The sequence below is a fragment of the Balaenoptera borealis genome (assembly GCF_965194805.1).
Source record: "Balaenoptera borealis genome assembly, chromosome: 19".
Lineage (NCBI taxonomy): Eukaryota > Metazoa > Chordata > Mammalia > Artiodactyla > Balaenopteridae > Balaenoptera > Balaenoptera borealis.
The window spans coordinates 65535366-65551852 of NC_138878.1; the positions used below are offsets into that span (position 1 = coordinate 65535366).

The following is a 16487-nucleotide window of genomic DNA, read 5'->3' on the forward strand; positions in this document are numbered from 1 at the left end:
GGTGAGACTTTGCATCACTATTTACAAATTACAAAAATACTTTTGCAGAAGGTCTATGCTATTGGTCTAAGGCATCTGACAGAGCAATGGGATACAGCTTGACACAGGGCATAAATGAAGTCACAGGCACCAGAAGGAAAGCCTGGATTTGTGGCAAAGTTAGGTGATGAGATTGATCATTGGTCTCTGCCCAGAACTGGAGTAGAGGGTCCCTTTCTAGTACCTTGGAGGCATGTGTATACAGGCTGGGGACAGCATATCTGTGCTTACAGATATTTTACTCTGTTTAGAATTGTGGTGGTGTACATATGAACTCTGAAAGTACATTTTAAGAAATGATATACATACCCACTAGGTTGGCTATAATAAAATTAAAAGAAAAAAGGCAAGTGTTGGAAAGGATGTGGAGATATTGAAACCCACATAAATTACTAGTGGGCAGGTAAAATGGTACAGTCACATTGGAAAACAATTTGACAGTTGCTCAAAAAGTTAAACATAGTGTTACCACGTGTCCCAGCAGTTCTATTCCTAGGTAGATACATAATTGAAAGCAGGGACTCAGGTATGTGTACACCTAAATTCACAGCAGCATTACTTGCAATAGCCAAAAGGTACAAACAACTCAAATGTCCATCCACTGATGAGTGGATAAACAAAATGTGGTCTATCCATATGATGGAATATTATTCAGCCATGAAAAGGAATGAAGTACTGATACATGCTACAACATAGAGGAACCCTGAAGACATTATGCTAAGTGAAAGAAGCCAGTCTCAAAAGACCACATATTTTGTGAATGCATTTACATGAAATGTCCAGAAAAGGCAAAACCGTAGAGTCAGAAAGCAGATTAATGGTTGGCAGGGCCTGTCAGGAGAGGGGGGAATGAAGAATGACTGCTTAATGGGACTTCATTTGGGGAATTATAGTGGTGATGATTGCACAACCTTGTGAATATGCCAAATGCCACTGCCTTGTCCACTTTAAAAGGGTGAATTTATGGAATGGGAGTGATATATCAATAAAAAAAGAAAGAAAATAAATTATAGAAGAGCTAAAAATATGAAAGCTTTGACTTTCCATCTCATTTCTGATACTTCCAAGTTCTTTGACTCTACCGGGTAGAGTAGCAGTCATTTTGGATGGTGTAGCAGTCATTTTCCCAAGCCTGCTAATACTGAATAAAAACATTTTCAAAGAGGAATACAGGGATCCAACCCATGCTCCCTGTAGTAGAAGCACAGAATCCTAACCACTGGACCCCCAGGGAAGTCCCGAGGATATCTTTTAAAAAAAATTCTATTATACCAATGACAACCTTGAACAATTTTGGTTCATTGGAGTAGATTACAGGAAGGTTATGAGTTGCTGAAAGAATAAACGATTAAGCATCTACGTAAATTCCTCCGTGGTCCCCATGGTTAGGACTCCTCACTCCCACTGCCAGGGGCCCGGGTTCGATCCCTGGTCGGGGAACTAAGATCCCACAAGCCGCAGGGCATGGCAAAAATAAATCCTTTTATGGATAAGCCCATTTCAGTCGAAACCTGAAGAAAGCCCTAGTTTTTACGAGAATCTCTGAGGGTAGAATCTTAGTCAATACTTCACGGAAAAGCAATATCAGAAAAAAATTTTAATATTCACCATTTTTTGAGAACTTTAAAGTTTTAACAAGTCTTTGATCATATATATTCCCAAAGTACCTGGACTCCACAGGTCCCAGTCCTGTTCCCCAAACCAGTCACACAAACTCACCCTCATTCTTCACGAAACTCCACTGTAGTTTTTCATTATGTAAAATGGCAGATGATGCACCTGGTGCTGTTTTATTCACCAGTGTTTTCAGAACCTGGGAGTGCCTTAGAGAGCATCTTCCCAACATGGAGAGAGGGGGCCTTAAGACTCTCCTTGTGCCTTTTAATCAGAAGGGCATCCTCTGCCTCATGAGGTGGATACAACTGGGAAAAACAAGTCCTCTCTAATTATATTACCTATTTTTGGAGGGTCAGGTCCACTTTCATCATCTTCATCTAGAAAACAGAATGCAAGAAAAGGAATCACGATGTTGATATGGGAAACTTGGGGACATAAATCCTCAAGTTCTGTCTGTGGACTCCATGCCCTCTTTGGGAAGCAGGGAAGAGAATGTCTTTTCCATTCTCCAGGTGCTCACTAGGTCCCCAAACCAGGGCCAGAGCACTAGATTACTCTTCTTAACACTGCTGAAGTTTGCTATTATTTTAAGAACAAAAATATTTATGAATGACACTACTTCCAATCCTAACCCCACCTTCCAATCCTATCCCAGGAAAGAGCACCAACAGTTTGCAAGTATTTTCTCCCATTTGGTAGGTTGCCTTTTCATTTCACTGATTGTTTCTTGTGCTGTGCAGAAGCTTTTTAGTTTGATGTAGTCCCACTTATTTATTTTTGCTTTTGTTTCTTGTACTTTTGGTGTCATATCCAAAACAATTGTTGCCAAGAACAGTGTCAAGGATCTTCTTCCCTTTGTGTTTTTCTAGGAGTTTTATTGTTTGTAGTCTTATGTTTAAGTCTTTTATCCCTTTCAAGTTAAATTTTTGTAAGTGGTTGAAGGTAGAGGTCCCGTTTCATTCTTGTGCAAGTGGTTATCTAGTTTTTCCAACACAGTTTATTGAAGGGACTATCTTTTCCCCATTGAGCATTCTTGGCTTCCCTGTCAAATTTAGTTGATTTTATATACAAGGGTTTATTTCTGGGTTCCCAGTTCTGTTCCATTGATCTGTGTGTCTATTTTTATTCCAGTATCATACTGTTTTGATTACTATAGCTTTGCAGTATAGTTTGAAATCAAGAAGTGTGATGCCTATGGCTTTGTTCTTCTTTCTCGGGATTGTTTTGGCTATTTGGAGTCTTTTGTGGTTCCCTACAAATTTTAGGATTGTTTGTTCTATTTCTGTGAAAAATGCCATTGGAATTTTGATAGAGATTTGCGTCAAATCTATGTAAGGTTTTGGGTAATATGAACATTTTAAACAATATTAATTCTTCTGATCTTTGAACATGGGATAGCTTTCCGTTTCCATTGTCTTCTTCAATTTCTTTCATCAGAGTCCTGTAGTTTTCAGCGTACATTTGATGCTTTGACATCTTGGGACCTTGCTGACCCTAGAGGGATTCTCCTCCCATGTTTATCCAATTTCTAGGGATGGGAAAAAACTTTCCCTCAAGCACACCTCTCAAATGCAAACCAACCTATCCAGAGCCCACACTTCCAGCCACCTCCCTTATTGTTCTCTTATACTCAGGGACACTGTTTCTCTGCCCTAATCACCTCAGGCCCAGGTCCCAGACAACCAGGGACAGCCTCTATACGCCAGATCCAATCCTCAGCCTGTTATTTCCCACAGAAACCTCAGTAAAGGCTCTTGCCAACACTCCTCCCCTTGTCTCTACGTCCTGACCGGGTGCTTCCCCATGTGGTCCTGCATGGCGTGGCATGACATGTCCCCTTTTCTTAGGAACTGTAACAAACTATCTTTTCAATGACAATCGTATCCTTATCTTTGGCCTTACTGTACCTCAAATTTTCTATTAATACCTTGTTAAAAAGCAAACCACAGGCCCCAAATGGAATCATTTATGTAGACCATGCTGGGGCTTACTACCTAACCTAACTGAAGCTTCAAACCCGCATCCCTCCCACCCCGTCCCCAAAAGTGTTGTCTTAAGTGGTCAGTAGGGAATTTTCTGGTCACACCAATGAGGTCATCACAGGGCCCTCCTCCATCCCCCAGAGGACCATGAGGTAATCTGCCACATAGATCCCTTCTGTACTCCATAGGTAGGTTAACCTAAAGCTGAAATGATCTTTTTTATTTATGACTTCTTTGTCTGGTTTTAAAAATCCTCTCCTTTTCTATAGCCCTGTGGAACTCCTCTCTACTTGCTAGAGGGATGCTTCCTCCTTCATGAATTATTTGAGAAAGCCAATTAGATCTTTAAAATGTACTCAGTTGAATTTGGTTTTTTTTTTTTAACAAACTCTATTCTAAAACACTTGCCCACGTTCACATCCTTGAGACCCACTCAGAACCCCTGATAAGAGCCTTCTCACACTGATTTCCCATTTCTCTACAGCCACTGTCTTGTAGGTACAAAAGTACTGTCCAGCATCTTTAGGCTTCAGGTCAGTGAGGAGGAATTTAGTATCCTGTCCTGTTGAGTTGCATTCTTGCTTGTACCCAGAGTCCTGCAACTTCCCCAGCACAAATGTCACATTCTGGACGTCAGACTGGCACTTGAGGGTCACGTTGCTGCTGTGTTCAACCTCTGAGCTGGGCAAGGCATGGAGGAGGGATTTGGAAAATTTCTCTGGAAAGAATCTGGAGTTAGTTTGACTCTTCATCTTGGTGACCACCAAAACCCTCCTAGGATTCAGAGGATGAAAGGGAAAAGGTCATGAAACTTGGGGCGCAAGAACAGAGTCTAAGTGGGAGACAACTTACCATTATTTTTCTCATCTTCATTGCCCAGACAAAGCCCTGGAAGAGAAACTCTCATGAGAGATGAATTATATGTTTGTCTTTTTTTTTTTCTTTATTGAGGTAGAGTTTTGATTTACAATGTTGTGTTAGTTTCAGGTGTACAGCAAAGTGATTCAGTTATATAACATTCTTTTTCCGATTCTTTTCCCTTATAGGTCATTACAAAATATTGAGTATAGTTCTCTGTGCTATATAATAGGTCCTTGTTGGTTATCTATTTTGTACATAGTAGTGTGTATATGTTAATCCCAAACTCCTAATTTATCCCTCCCCGCCCTTTCCCCTTTGGTAACCATAAGTTTTTTTTCTATGTCTGTGATTCTATTTATGTTTTGTAAATAATTTCTTTCATATCTTTTTTTAGATTCCACATATAAGTGATATCATATGATATTTGTGTTTCTCTGACTTACTTCGCTGAGTATGATAATCTCTATATGTTTGTCTTTGAGTAAAAATCAGGCAGAGACTGTGTGACTCATCTGTTAAAGATCTGCCTTATTCCTTGCAGGTACTTCCCTGGGTTTATTTTTTCACCTTTTACTTTTGTCCCATTGTTTGTTATTTGGAAGTTATGTTTACAGCGATGGTCATTGTGTAATGTATAAAAATACCGAGTCACTATGTTGTACACCTGAAACTAATATAACATTGTAAGTCAATTATACTTCAATTAAAAATAAATAAGTACATAAAAGTTATTTCCCAGGCACCATCTCAAAAAAAAAAAAGTTATGTTTATGTACAAAATGCCAGCAACTTTTTCTGATATATTGCATTCCTTTCATAATTAGTCCTTCTTTTACCATCTGGAAATCACTGAACATTTACCTGTATTTTCTGTGACTGCAATTTTTATGCTTTCCATTTAAAGAATGCAACAGTTATTTACTGTGGAGTGTCCATGTGGGTTTCCACCCACATCCAAATGGGGAGATTTGCTCTCCATGACGGGGTCATTCTTTTCACAAAGAATTGAAGATGTTTTCTGGTCCCAAATGCTCTCCTCACTTGCAGCTTTGATCTTTACGTACTTTAGCCCCTATCTCTTCTGTGCTCTATTCTTTATATTTCATTCTGAGATGGAGACATTAACCCACGGATGGAAATAAGGGACCCCCCAGTCCCATATTGTGGGGGAAATGGATGCCAGTCTTGGGCCTCTGTTAATGGGTGAAGCTAGAATTTCTGTAGACATGAGAGTGACTCAGGACATCTGGCCCTTGTTTCCACTCAGGGATGGACTCAAAACACAAGCCCCCAAGCTTCACCAGGAAGCAGGGAGGTGGGGGAGTGACAGTGGACCGAGGCTGCATTAACAGTGAGAATGGCTACATTGATGGGTAGGAAATCGGCTTCTGGTTGGTCAAGGGGGTCCCAGGTCTCATGGTCTCTTTTTAGGCCCTCCGCATATTCTGCTTTTAGTCTCACATCACCTCAGCTGTGTTATCAGCCAATCTTCTGCTCAAATGGTGATTCCCATTCTTCCTTTTTTTTTTTTTTTTAATAAGCACACAATTGCCTTAGGTTCACTTTACATCAGGAAACCCTACTAAGGAGTAGGTAAACATTGGGAGAGGGGTTCTCTGTTTTTGACAAATAAAACTGTAATGTATTCAAAGTGTACAACGGGATGATTTGATGTACGTATACATTGTAAAATGATCACATTCAAGCTAGTTAACACATCTGTCACGTCAGAAAGTTACCTTTTTTGTGTGTGTGAGAATGTTTATGATCCATTCTCTTAGCCAATTTCGATATTATTAACTATAGTCACTATGCTGTTCATTAGATCCTCAGAACTTATTTTTTTCTTTAATTTATTTTTGTCTGTGTTGGGTCTCTGTTGCTGTGCGTGGGCTTTCTCTAGTTGCGGCGAGCGAGGGCTACTCTTTGTTGTGGTGCATGGGCTTCTCATTGCGGTGGCTTCTCTTGTTGTAGAGCACAGGCTCTAGGCACATGGGCTCAGTAGTTGTGGCCCGTGGGCTCAGTAGTTGTGGCCCGTGGGCTCTAGAGTGCGCAGGCTTCAGCAGTTGTGGCGCCCGGGCTTAGTTGCTCCGCGGCATGTGGGATCTTCCCGGACCAGGGATCAAACCCGTGTCCCCTGCATTGGCAGGCGGATTCTTAACCACTGTGCCACCAGGGAAGTCCTTATTTCTTTCTTAATAAAGGACCACAGTTGACTTAGGCAGAGAACTGGCTGCAATGAAGACACTTGTTACTAAGGGGAAGAGACCCACTGGCATGTAGGGTAGCTTGAAAAAGCAAAGAATAAAGGGATAGCTCCTTGGAGTTTAGTAGAATTCTGAGGTAGGGAGCAGTGAGCAACATAAGTAAGCATATTTCACTGGAAATAATTACAATAAATAACTACCAATCAGCGAGTATCTATCATTTGGTAGACTCTTTACATACACCAGCCATTTACATACTTACATTATTTAGCAGGTCCTTTACAGATAACTGTCTTTTACCATACAGGCACCCTCTCTGCCTGACTCAGTCACGCAGCACACATTTAACATTTAGTGTGGTCTTTACATACACCACATGGAGAGCTGTACCATTTCCATGCTAGAGAGGGAGGAGTGGGTGACACTAGAAACCATAGCTCTCTAGAGAAGGGGAAAATTACTATGATGTTCTGACTTTTATAACAAGAAACATAGGGACTTCCCTGGTGGTCCAGTGATAAAGAATCTGCCTTCCAATGCAGGGGACGCGGGTTCGATCCCTGGTCGGGGAACTAAGATCCCACGTGCCGCGGGCAACGTGCCGGCACCCTGGAGCCTGGGCGCCACAACTAGAGAGAGAAAACCCTCACGCCACAACTAGAGAGAAGCCCGCACACCGCAACGAAAGATCCCACGTGCCTCAACGAATATCCTGCCTGCCGCAACTAAGACCCGACACAGCCAAAAACAAAAATAAAACAAAAAAAAGAAAGAAAAAGAAAAATATACTGGGTCTTTGTCCCTGGTCCTGGCACAGAGCTCCTAAAACCCTTGGAACTCCCTAAGTGTTGAGAGACGTAAAGGTGTCTTTTCCTATGTTAGTGTAACTTTTGGAAAGTCTCTCTGTAACCTAAGGATGGGGGCTGGTTGCCACAGAAACAACCCCGTGATTAAAGGGTTGGAACTGTCAGTCTCACCCTCCCCCACCCCCTGACCTCTGGGGAGGCCATCAATTGCCAAGGATTTCATCAATCATGCCTATGTAGTGAAACCTTCATAAATACCCAAAAGGATGGGGCTCAGAGAGCCTCTGTGTTGGACATGTGGAGATTTTTTGAGTGTGGCGCACTCAGAAGGTCTTTCCTCATACCTTGCCCTGTGTATCTCTTCCATCTGGCCATTCCTGAGTTCAATTTCAATTCTCCTACAGTAAATCAGTAATCTAGTGAGTCAAGTGTTTCTCTGAGTTCTGTGTTCTAGCAAATTTGAGTTCTAGCAAATTAATGGAACCCAAGGAGGGGGCTTTTTGGAACCTTCAATCTATAGCCAGTTGGACAGAAACACAGGTGGCCACCAGGGCTTGTGATTGGCATCTGAAGTGGGAGGGAGGTCGTCTTTTAGGACAGAGCCCTTCATCTGTGGGATCTGACAGTATCTCCAGGTAGATAGTGTCACAGCGGGAGTTGAATTGTGGGACAGCCAGCTGGTGTCAGAGAGTTGCTCGGTGCTGGGCGAGACAGTGCCACCAACACACACACACTGGAATTGGATGCAGAATCCTAACTGATGTCTGAGAAATAAAATATTTCCTGCCATATCAGTAAACAAAGGATGTCACAGTCATCAGCGATTATAGCCACCAGCCACCAGTGAGCTGGTGACCCCTGAGGGAACTCAGGAAGGAAACAAAGAATCCCTGCCATCTAGCAGCCATCAGACTGCAGCCACTCCCCACGGTGAGCCCTGAGGGAACTCAGGATGAGAAAACGCAGGATCCTGGCCCCAGATAGCCGAGGTGCCTATCAAAGGAATGGTTTCAGTGAGCCCAGACTCATGCATCTTCCCATATACAGAAAAGCGCTAAATTCCTAAACTTGAGATATCTGGTTTTCTTTCATTAACAATAATCTTTGGACATTCAAAGTACCTGCCCTTTGATACAAAACTCCTATATATCCTGCAGGGTTACTTGAGATGCTGTCTCCTGGGCCTGAAGTCCTAAGAATATCCACCGAATAAAACATAACTCTCAACTTTTAAGTTGTGCGATTCATTTTTCAGTCGACAGTTCACATGAGGTCGTATTGGAGTAGGCGGACACCCTAACCCAACAGGAGACAGAACACACGGAGGGAAGATGGCCATGTGACCATATGAGGCTTTGGAGTAATGCGTCTACACACCAAGGGATGCCAAGGGTTGCCAGCCATCTCCCAACCAGAATCGAGGAGAGAGGCATGGAATAGACTCTCCCTCAGAGCCCCCGCCCCTCCCTGAGAAGGAATCAACCCTGCTGACACCTTGATTTTGGGCTTCTGGCCTCCAGAACGGTGAGCGAATAGATGTCTGTTGTTTTAAGCCACCCGATTTGCGGTAATTCGTTACGGCAGCCCCAGGAAATAAGTGTGAGGAGGACGATGTCAGTGACCGCCCCGTTTATTCTGCCCTGCAGCTGGAGGTTTGGGGTATGGTGACCGGCCTCTCAAGCTCAAATGTGTGCGTGGGACAAGCATGACCTCAAAGGGAAGGGCTGAACCCAGAAGAAGGAAGAAGGAACTAGGGCAGATGATAAGTCCTGATGTCCTCCACACCATCCCTTCCCCCACCCCACCCCCCAACCCCCTGCCGCCCCTTTCACGAAGGAGGAACTAGGCACTCAGTCTGGTGGAACTCCTGTTTCAAATTCTGGAGCTCCCGTGAGACCAAGCCAAGATTATATTCCAGGTCTTCCATCCTAGAAGCTGAGGTCTGTTTGATCACCTTATGTTCAAGTTGAGGATGGTTGAAATCAGGCTAAGGATAGGGCTGGTCAGAAAATGTTCTTTATATCCACCGTTCCCTGCCTTAGGGTCATAGGGAAGAACAAATCTGACTCCATATTGGATCTGTTTCTTTTACTTTAACCTTTGTATTCTATTGCTTTTGCTACAAGTTAATCACTAAAGCGATGTTGCCTATAAACTTAAAGTAGACATAATGGCCTATTTCTAGGAACCTTGCCTCCCATGCCTGAGCCTTAAGCTAAAATACCTTTGTTCAGCTCACAGGAAACATCCTGACCAGGCCCACCCGTGAATGGCTGCAAGAAAGAAGTTAATGTTACCCCCTCTGAAGTCTGGCCGGAACAAGGAAATATTTGTAACAACTTGTTGCCTTTTTTTTTACTTTACCTCCTCACCTCTCCCTCTTGGTTCTGTAAAAGAAACTAGCATCCAGACCCCCAGCAAGATGGTTTTTTGGGACATTAGTCCACCCTTTTCTTGGTCTGCTGGCACTATTCCTTGCCCCAACAACTTGTCTCTCTTGAATTATTGGTCCGTCATGCAGCAAGCAGTACAAGTTTGGACTCGGTAACAGTAGGTCTTTTCTGTATTCCTCGTTCATAACCAAACTCACAGCTTTTCACACCCTGTAGACCCTGCCCTCCTATATGCCAATGGAACATTCAAGGCAAGACGGTGGTACGTAGATGATACACACGTGGAGGTCCCATCGGAGCCGTGCCTATCTCAGCCAATTAAACCAAGGGTATTACCACACGTCTCTGTACCTCTGCTCCCTCATCCCTTATGTGAGAGCACCAAAACAAGGGCACGTGGGTACCACAGCCGGTAGATTGTACCCAAGACACAGAAGCCATAATTTCTGTACTTGTCACATCCCCCATGTTAGCCCCCACTCCACCATGAATATTCTCACCCATCCAAGCCCATCGGTCCCCATCCTGGAGACTCACCAAGGTAAAGCAGGGTCAGGAATTCTGTGATCATAGCGTCCCTTCTGCCCGGACCAAGACACCGTGTTCAGTCTTACAGTTGAAAGGAAGAAACTGGACTGGGCAATTGCAACTCCCTTCTGCCCTCTTTGTCCAGAGGATGTGGGGCGAGAGGTTTTGCTCTGACACTTTGCTCCTCCACTACCTGGTGTACAGCTTCCTTCTCACAACTGACTCAGGAAACCAGAAGCCACCAATGACAGCATCTTCCTCATAAAGCTGGTGTATGTTGCCCCACCCACCCTGAGATCTCTCCTGTCTCATCTGAAGTCCTGCCCAAGACATTGTCTTTAAAAATCATTTGTCTTTTAAATAGTCTTATTTTTATTTTTTTAACATCTATTTATTTATTTATTTATTTCTGGCTGCGTTGGGTCTTCGTTGCTGCATGTGGGTTTTCTCTAGTTGCGATGAGCAGGGGCTACTCTTCATTGCGGTGCGTGGGCTTCTTACTGCGGTGGCTTCTCTTGTTGCGGAGCATGGGCTCTAGGCACGCAGGCTTCAGGAGTTGTGGCATGCCGGCTCAGTAGTTGTGGCTCAAGGGCTCTAGAGCACAGGCTCAGTAGTTGTTTAAAATGTGTTAATTTCTGCTGTACAACAAATAGAATCAGCTGTACATATACATATATCCCCATATCCCCTCCTTCTTGTGCCTCCCTCCCACCCTCCTTATCCCATCCCTCTACGTCATCATAAAGCATCGAGCTGATCTCCCTTTGCTATGTGGCTGCTTCCCACTAGCCATCCATTTTACATTGGTAGTGTATATATGTCATTGCTACTCTCTCACTTCATCCCAGCTTCCCCTTCCCCCCTGTATCCTCAAGTCCGTTCTCTACGTCTGCATCTTTATTCCTGCCCTGCCACTAGGTTCATCAGTACCGCTTTTTTAGATTCCATATATATGTGTTAGCGTATGGTATTTGCTTTTCTCTTTCTGGCTTACTTCACTCTGTATGACATACTCTAAGTCCATCCACGTCACTACAAGTAACTCAATTTCATTCCTCTTTATGGCTGAGTAATATTCCATTGTATAAATGTGCCACATCTTCTTTATCCATTCATCTGTTGATGGACATTTAGGTTGCTTCCATGTCCTGGCTATTGTGGTACCTGTATCTTTTTGAATTATGGTTTTCTCAGGGTATATGCCCAGTAGTGGGATTGCTGGGTCATATGCTAGTTCTATATATAGTTTTTTAAGGAACCTCCATACTGTTCTCCATAGTGGCTGTATCAATTTACATTCCCACCAACAGTGCAGGAGGGTTCCCTTTTCTCCACACCCTCTCCAGGATTTATTGTTTCTAGATTTTTTGATGATGGCCATTCTGACCAGTGTGAGGTGATACCTCATTGTAGTTTTGATTTGCATTTCTCTGATAATTAGTGATGTTGAGCATCTTCATGTTTTTGTTGGCAATCTGTATGTCTTCTTTGGAGAAATGTCTATTTAGCTCTTCTGCCCATTTTGGATTGGGTTGTTTGGGGTTTTTTTGATATTGAGCTGCATGAGCTGCTTGTACATTTTGGAGATTAATCCTTTGTCAGTTTCTTCGTTTGCAAATATTTTCTCCCATTCTGAGTGTTGACTTTTTGTCTCAATTTTGGTTTCCTTTGCTGTGCAAAAGCTTTTAAGTTTCATTAGGTCCCATTTGTTTATTTTTTAAATTTCCGTTTCTCTAGATGGTGGGTCAAAAAGGATCTTGCTGTGATTCATGTCATAGAGTGTTCTGCCTATGTTTTCCTCTAAGAGTTTTATAGTATCTGGCCTTACATTTAGGTCTTTAATCCATTTTGAGTTTATTTTTGTGTGTGGTGTTAGGGAGTGTTCTAATTTCATTCTTTTACATGCAGTTGTCCAGTTTTCCCAGCACCACTTATTGAAGAGCCTGTCTTTTCTCCATTGTATATTCTTGCCTTGTTTGTGAAAGATAAGGTGACCATATGTGCGTGGGTGTATCTCTGGGCTTTCTATCCTGTTCCATTGATCTATATTTCTGTTTTTGTGCCACTACCATACTGTCTTGATTACTGTAGCTTTGTAGTATAGTCTGAAGCCAGGGAGCCTGATTCCTCCAGCTCCGCTTTTCTTTCTCAAGATTGCTTTGGCTATTCGGGGTCTTTTGTGTTTCCATACAAATTGTAAAATTTCTTGTTCTAATTCTGTGGAAAATGCCATTGGTAATTTGATAGCGATTGCATTGAACCTGTAGATTGCTTTGGGTAGAATAGTCATTTTCACAATATTGATTCTTCCAATCCAGGAGCATGGTATATCTATCCATCTGTTTATGTCATCTTTGATTTCTTTCATTGGTGTTTTATAGTTTTCTGAGTACAGGTCTTTTGCTTCCTTGGTAGGTTTATTCCTAGGTATTTTATTCTTTTTGTTGCGATGGTAAATGGGATTGTTTCCTTAATTTCTCTTTCTGATCTTTCGTTGTTAGTGTATAGGAATGCAAGAGATTTCTATGCATTAATTTTGTATCCTGCAAACTTACAAAATTCCTTGATTAGTTCTAGTAGTTTTCTGGTGGCATCTCTAGGATTTTCTATGTATAGTATCATGTCATCTGCAAACAGTGACAGTTTTACTTCTTCTTTTCCAATTTGTATTCCTTTTATTTCTTTTTCTTCTCTGATTGCCGTGGCTAGGACTTCCAATACTACGTTGAATAATAGTGACGAGAGTGGACATCCTTGTCTTGTTCCTGATCTTAGAAGAAATGCTTTCAGTTTTTCACCATTGAGAATGATGTTTGCTGTGGGTTTGTCATATATGGCTTTTATTATGTTGAGATAGGTTCCCTCTATGCCCACTTTCTGGACAGTTTTTATCATAAATGGGTGTTGAATTTTGTCAAAAGCTTTTTCTACATCTATTGAGATGATCATATGGTTTTTATTCTTCAGTTTGTTAATATGGTGTATCACATTGATTGTTTTGCATATATTGAAGAATCCTTGCATCCCTGGGATAAATCCCACTTGATCGTGGTGTATGATCTTTTTAATGTGTTGTTGGATTCTGTTTGCTAGTATTTTGTTGACGATTTTTACATCTATGTTCATCAGTGATATTGGTCTGTAATTTTCTTTTTTTGTGATATCTTTGTCTGGTTTTAGTATCAGGATGATGGTGGCTTCATAGAACGGGTTTGGGAGTGTTCCTCCCTCTGCAATTTTTTGGAAGAGTTTGAGAAGGATAGGTGTTAACTCTTCTCTAAATGTCTGATAGAATTCACCTGTGAAGCCATCTGGTCCTGGACTTTTGTTTGTTGGAAGATTTTTTTTTTTAAACATCTTTATTGGAGTATAATTGCTTTACAGTGGTGTGTTAGTTTCTGCTTTATAACAAAGTGAATCAGCTATACATATACATATATCCCCATATCTCTTCCCTCTTGCATCTCCCTCCCTCTCACCCTCCCTATCCCACCCCTCTAGGTGGTCACAGAGCACCGAGCTGATCTCCCTTTGCTATGCAGCTGCTTCCCAGTAGCTATCAGTTTTACAGTTGGTAGTGTATATATGTCCATGCCACTCTCTCACTTTGTCCCAGCTTACCCTTCCCCCTCCTGTTAGAAGATTTTTAATTACAGTTTCAATTTCATTACCTGTGATTGGTCTGTTTATATTTTCTAATTCTTCCTGGTTCAATCTTGGAAAGTTGTACCTTTCCAGGAATTTGTCCATTCCTTCCAGGTTGTCCATTTTATTGGCATATAGTTGCTTGTAGTAGTCTCTTATGATCCCCTGTTTCTGTGGTGTCAGTTGTAATCTCTCCTTTTTCATTTCAATTTTACTGATTTGAGTCCTCTCCCTTTTTTTTCTTGGTAAGTCTGGCTAAAGGTTTATCAATTTTATCTTCTCAAAGTACCAACTTTTATTTTTATTGATCTTGCTATTGTTTTCTTCATTTCTATTTCATTTATTTCTGCTCTGATCTTTATGATTTCTTTCCTTCTACTAACTTTGGGTTTTCTTTGTTCTTCTTTTTCTAGTTGCTTTAGGTGTAAGGTTAGATTGTTTATTTGAGATTTTTCTTGTTTCTTGAGGTGAGCTTGACTTGCTATAAACTTCCCTCTTAGAACTGCTTTTGCTGTGTCCCATAGGTTTTGGATCGTCGTGTTTTTGTTATCATTTGTTTCTATGTATTTTTAAAATTTCTTCTTTGATTTCTTCAGTGATCTCTTGGTTATTTAGCAGCACACTGTTTAGCCTTTGCGTATTTGTGTTTTTTACAGTTCTTTTTCCTGTAATTGATTTATAATCTCATAGCTTTGTGGTTGGAATATAATTTCGATTTTCCAAGGTATGATTTGTGACCCAAGATGTGATCTATTCTGGAGAATGTTCTGTGTGCACTTGAAAAGAAAGTGTATTCTTCCGCTTTTGGGTGGTATGTCCTATAAATATCAATTAAGTCTATCTGGTCTACTGTGTCATTTAAAGCTTGTGTTTCCTTATTTATTTTCTGTCTGAATGATCTGTACCACCAGGGAAGTCCCTATTTTTTTAAATTGAAGTATAATTGACTTATAATGTAATATTAGTTTCAAGTGTACCACATAGTGATTTAGTATTCTTAAGGATTGTAGTCCATTAAAAGTTATTACAAGATAGTGGCTGTAATTCCCTATGCTATACAGTATATCTGATTGCTTATGTTTTTTTTGTTTTTTGTTTTTTTTTTTGGCTGCGTGGGTCTTCGTTGCTGTGTGCGGACTTTCTCTAGTTGCGGTGAGCAGGGCTATTCTTCATTGGGGTGCCCGGGCTTCTCATTGCAGTGCCTTCTCTTGTTGAGGAGCCCGGGCTCTAGGCGCGCGGGCTTCAGTAGTTGTGGCATGCAGGCTTAGTTGCTCTGTGGTATGTGGGATCTTCCTGGACCAGGGATCGAACCCATGTCCCCTGCATTGGCAGGTAGATTCTTAACCACTGGGCCAGCAGGGAAGTCCTGCTTATCTTTTTTTAAAAAAATAAATATATTGGGCTTCCCTGGTGGCGCAGTGGTTGAGAATCTATCTGCCTGCCAATGCAGGGGACACGGGTTCGAGCCCTGGTCTGGGAAGATCCCACATGCCACGGAGCAACTAGGCCCGTGAGCCACAATTACTGAGCCTGCGCGTCTGGAGCCTGTGCCCCGCAACAAGAGAGGCCGCGATAGTGAGAGGCCCGTGCACCGCGATGAAGAGTGGCCCCCGCTTGCCACAACTAGAGAAAGCCCTCGCACAGAAATGAAGACCCAACACAGCCATAAATAATAAATAAATAAATAAATAATTAAAAAAAGAGACAAAACTGTAGTTCCCAGAGACTCTCATTAAAAAAAAAAAAAAATGTTCAGTAACATTGACCCCTTCACTCGGTTCTAAGGTCCAGCATCTTTCCTATTGGCCAGGAAATCCTCTACTTCTCTGTATCAACTTTTTCCATCTTCCCAACAGCATCCCGGCTTTCAGCATTCCTGGCTTATCTAGGTGTGTTAGAATTTGAGGTCTGAATTTGACTGTGTTCAGACAGATTTTGCACCAAGGGTGGTTCAGGTAGAAGGAGAAAATAAGAGGATTGGTGGAAGTTTTGTGGAAACGAGAAAGGCCCTGGAGCCTTGGGAGGTGACAGCAGCACAGGGGAACCTTCATGGGACATGGTGGAGGAGCTGAGGGCAGAGCAGGAGCCAGAGTCCAGTGTGGGGAAGTGAGAGCTCCCACACGTATGAGCCCCGAGATGGTCCCTCAGGGACCAGGAGGTGAGGACGCGGGCTCTGTGCAGGTGCCTGTGTCTCAGGGACGATTCTTTGCAGGGCTGTGTGTTGGCCAAGGAGACATAAGAAGAGATGGTGAGTGTTTCTTCATAAACCCTCCTTGACCCTTCACCCCTCCCCCAAAGGTCCCACTTTCCCCTCTCCCTTCTTTAAATGGGCTTCCTGAGAGCAGGTGAGTGGATCACATCCGGTCCTGAGATCTACTTCCTTCCAGTCCCTTCTGAAGCCCTCCCTCC

The 16487-nt window shown here is 42.3% G+C and overlaps 1 long non-coding RNA gene across 1 annotated transcript; it reads left to right on the top strand.

The window, feature by feature from the left end:
- The first annotated feature begins 8960 nt into the window (after positions 1–8960).
- On the top strand, positions 8961–16443 carry LOC309616972. The gene is made up of 3 exons (XR_014237691.1): positions 8961–9036; positions 9159–10234; positions 16291–16443. It is a non-coding gene; the product is annotated as an uncharacterized lncRNA (long non-coding RNA).
- The last annotated feature ends 44 nt before the right edge of the window (positions 16444–16487 follow it).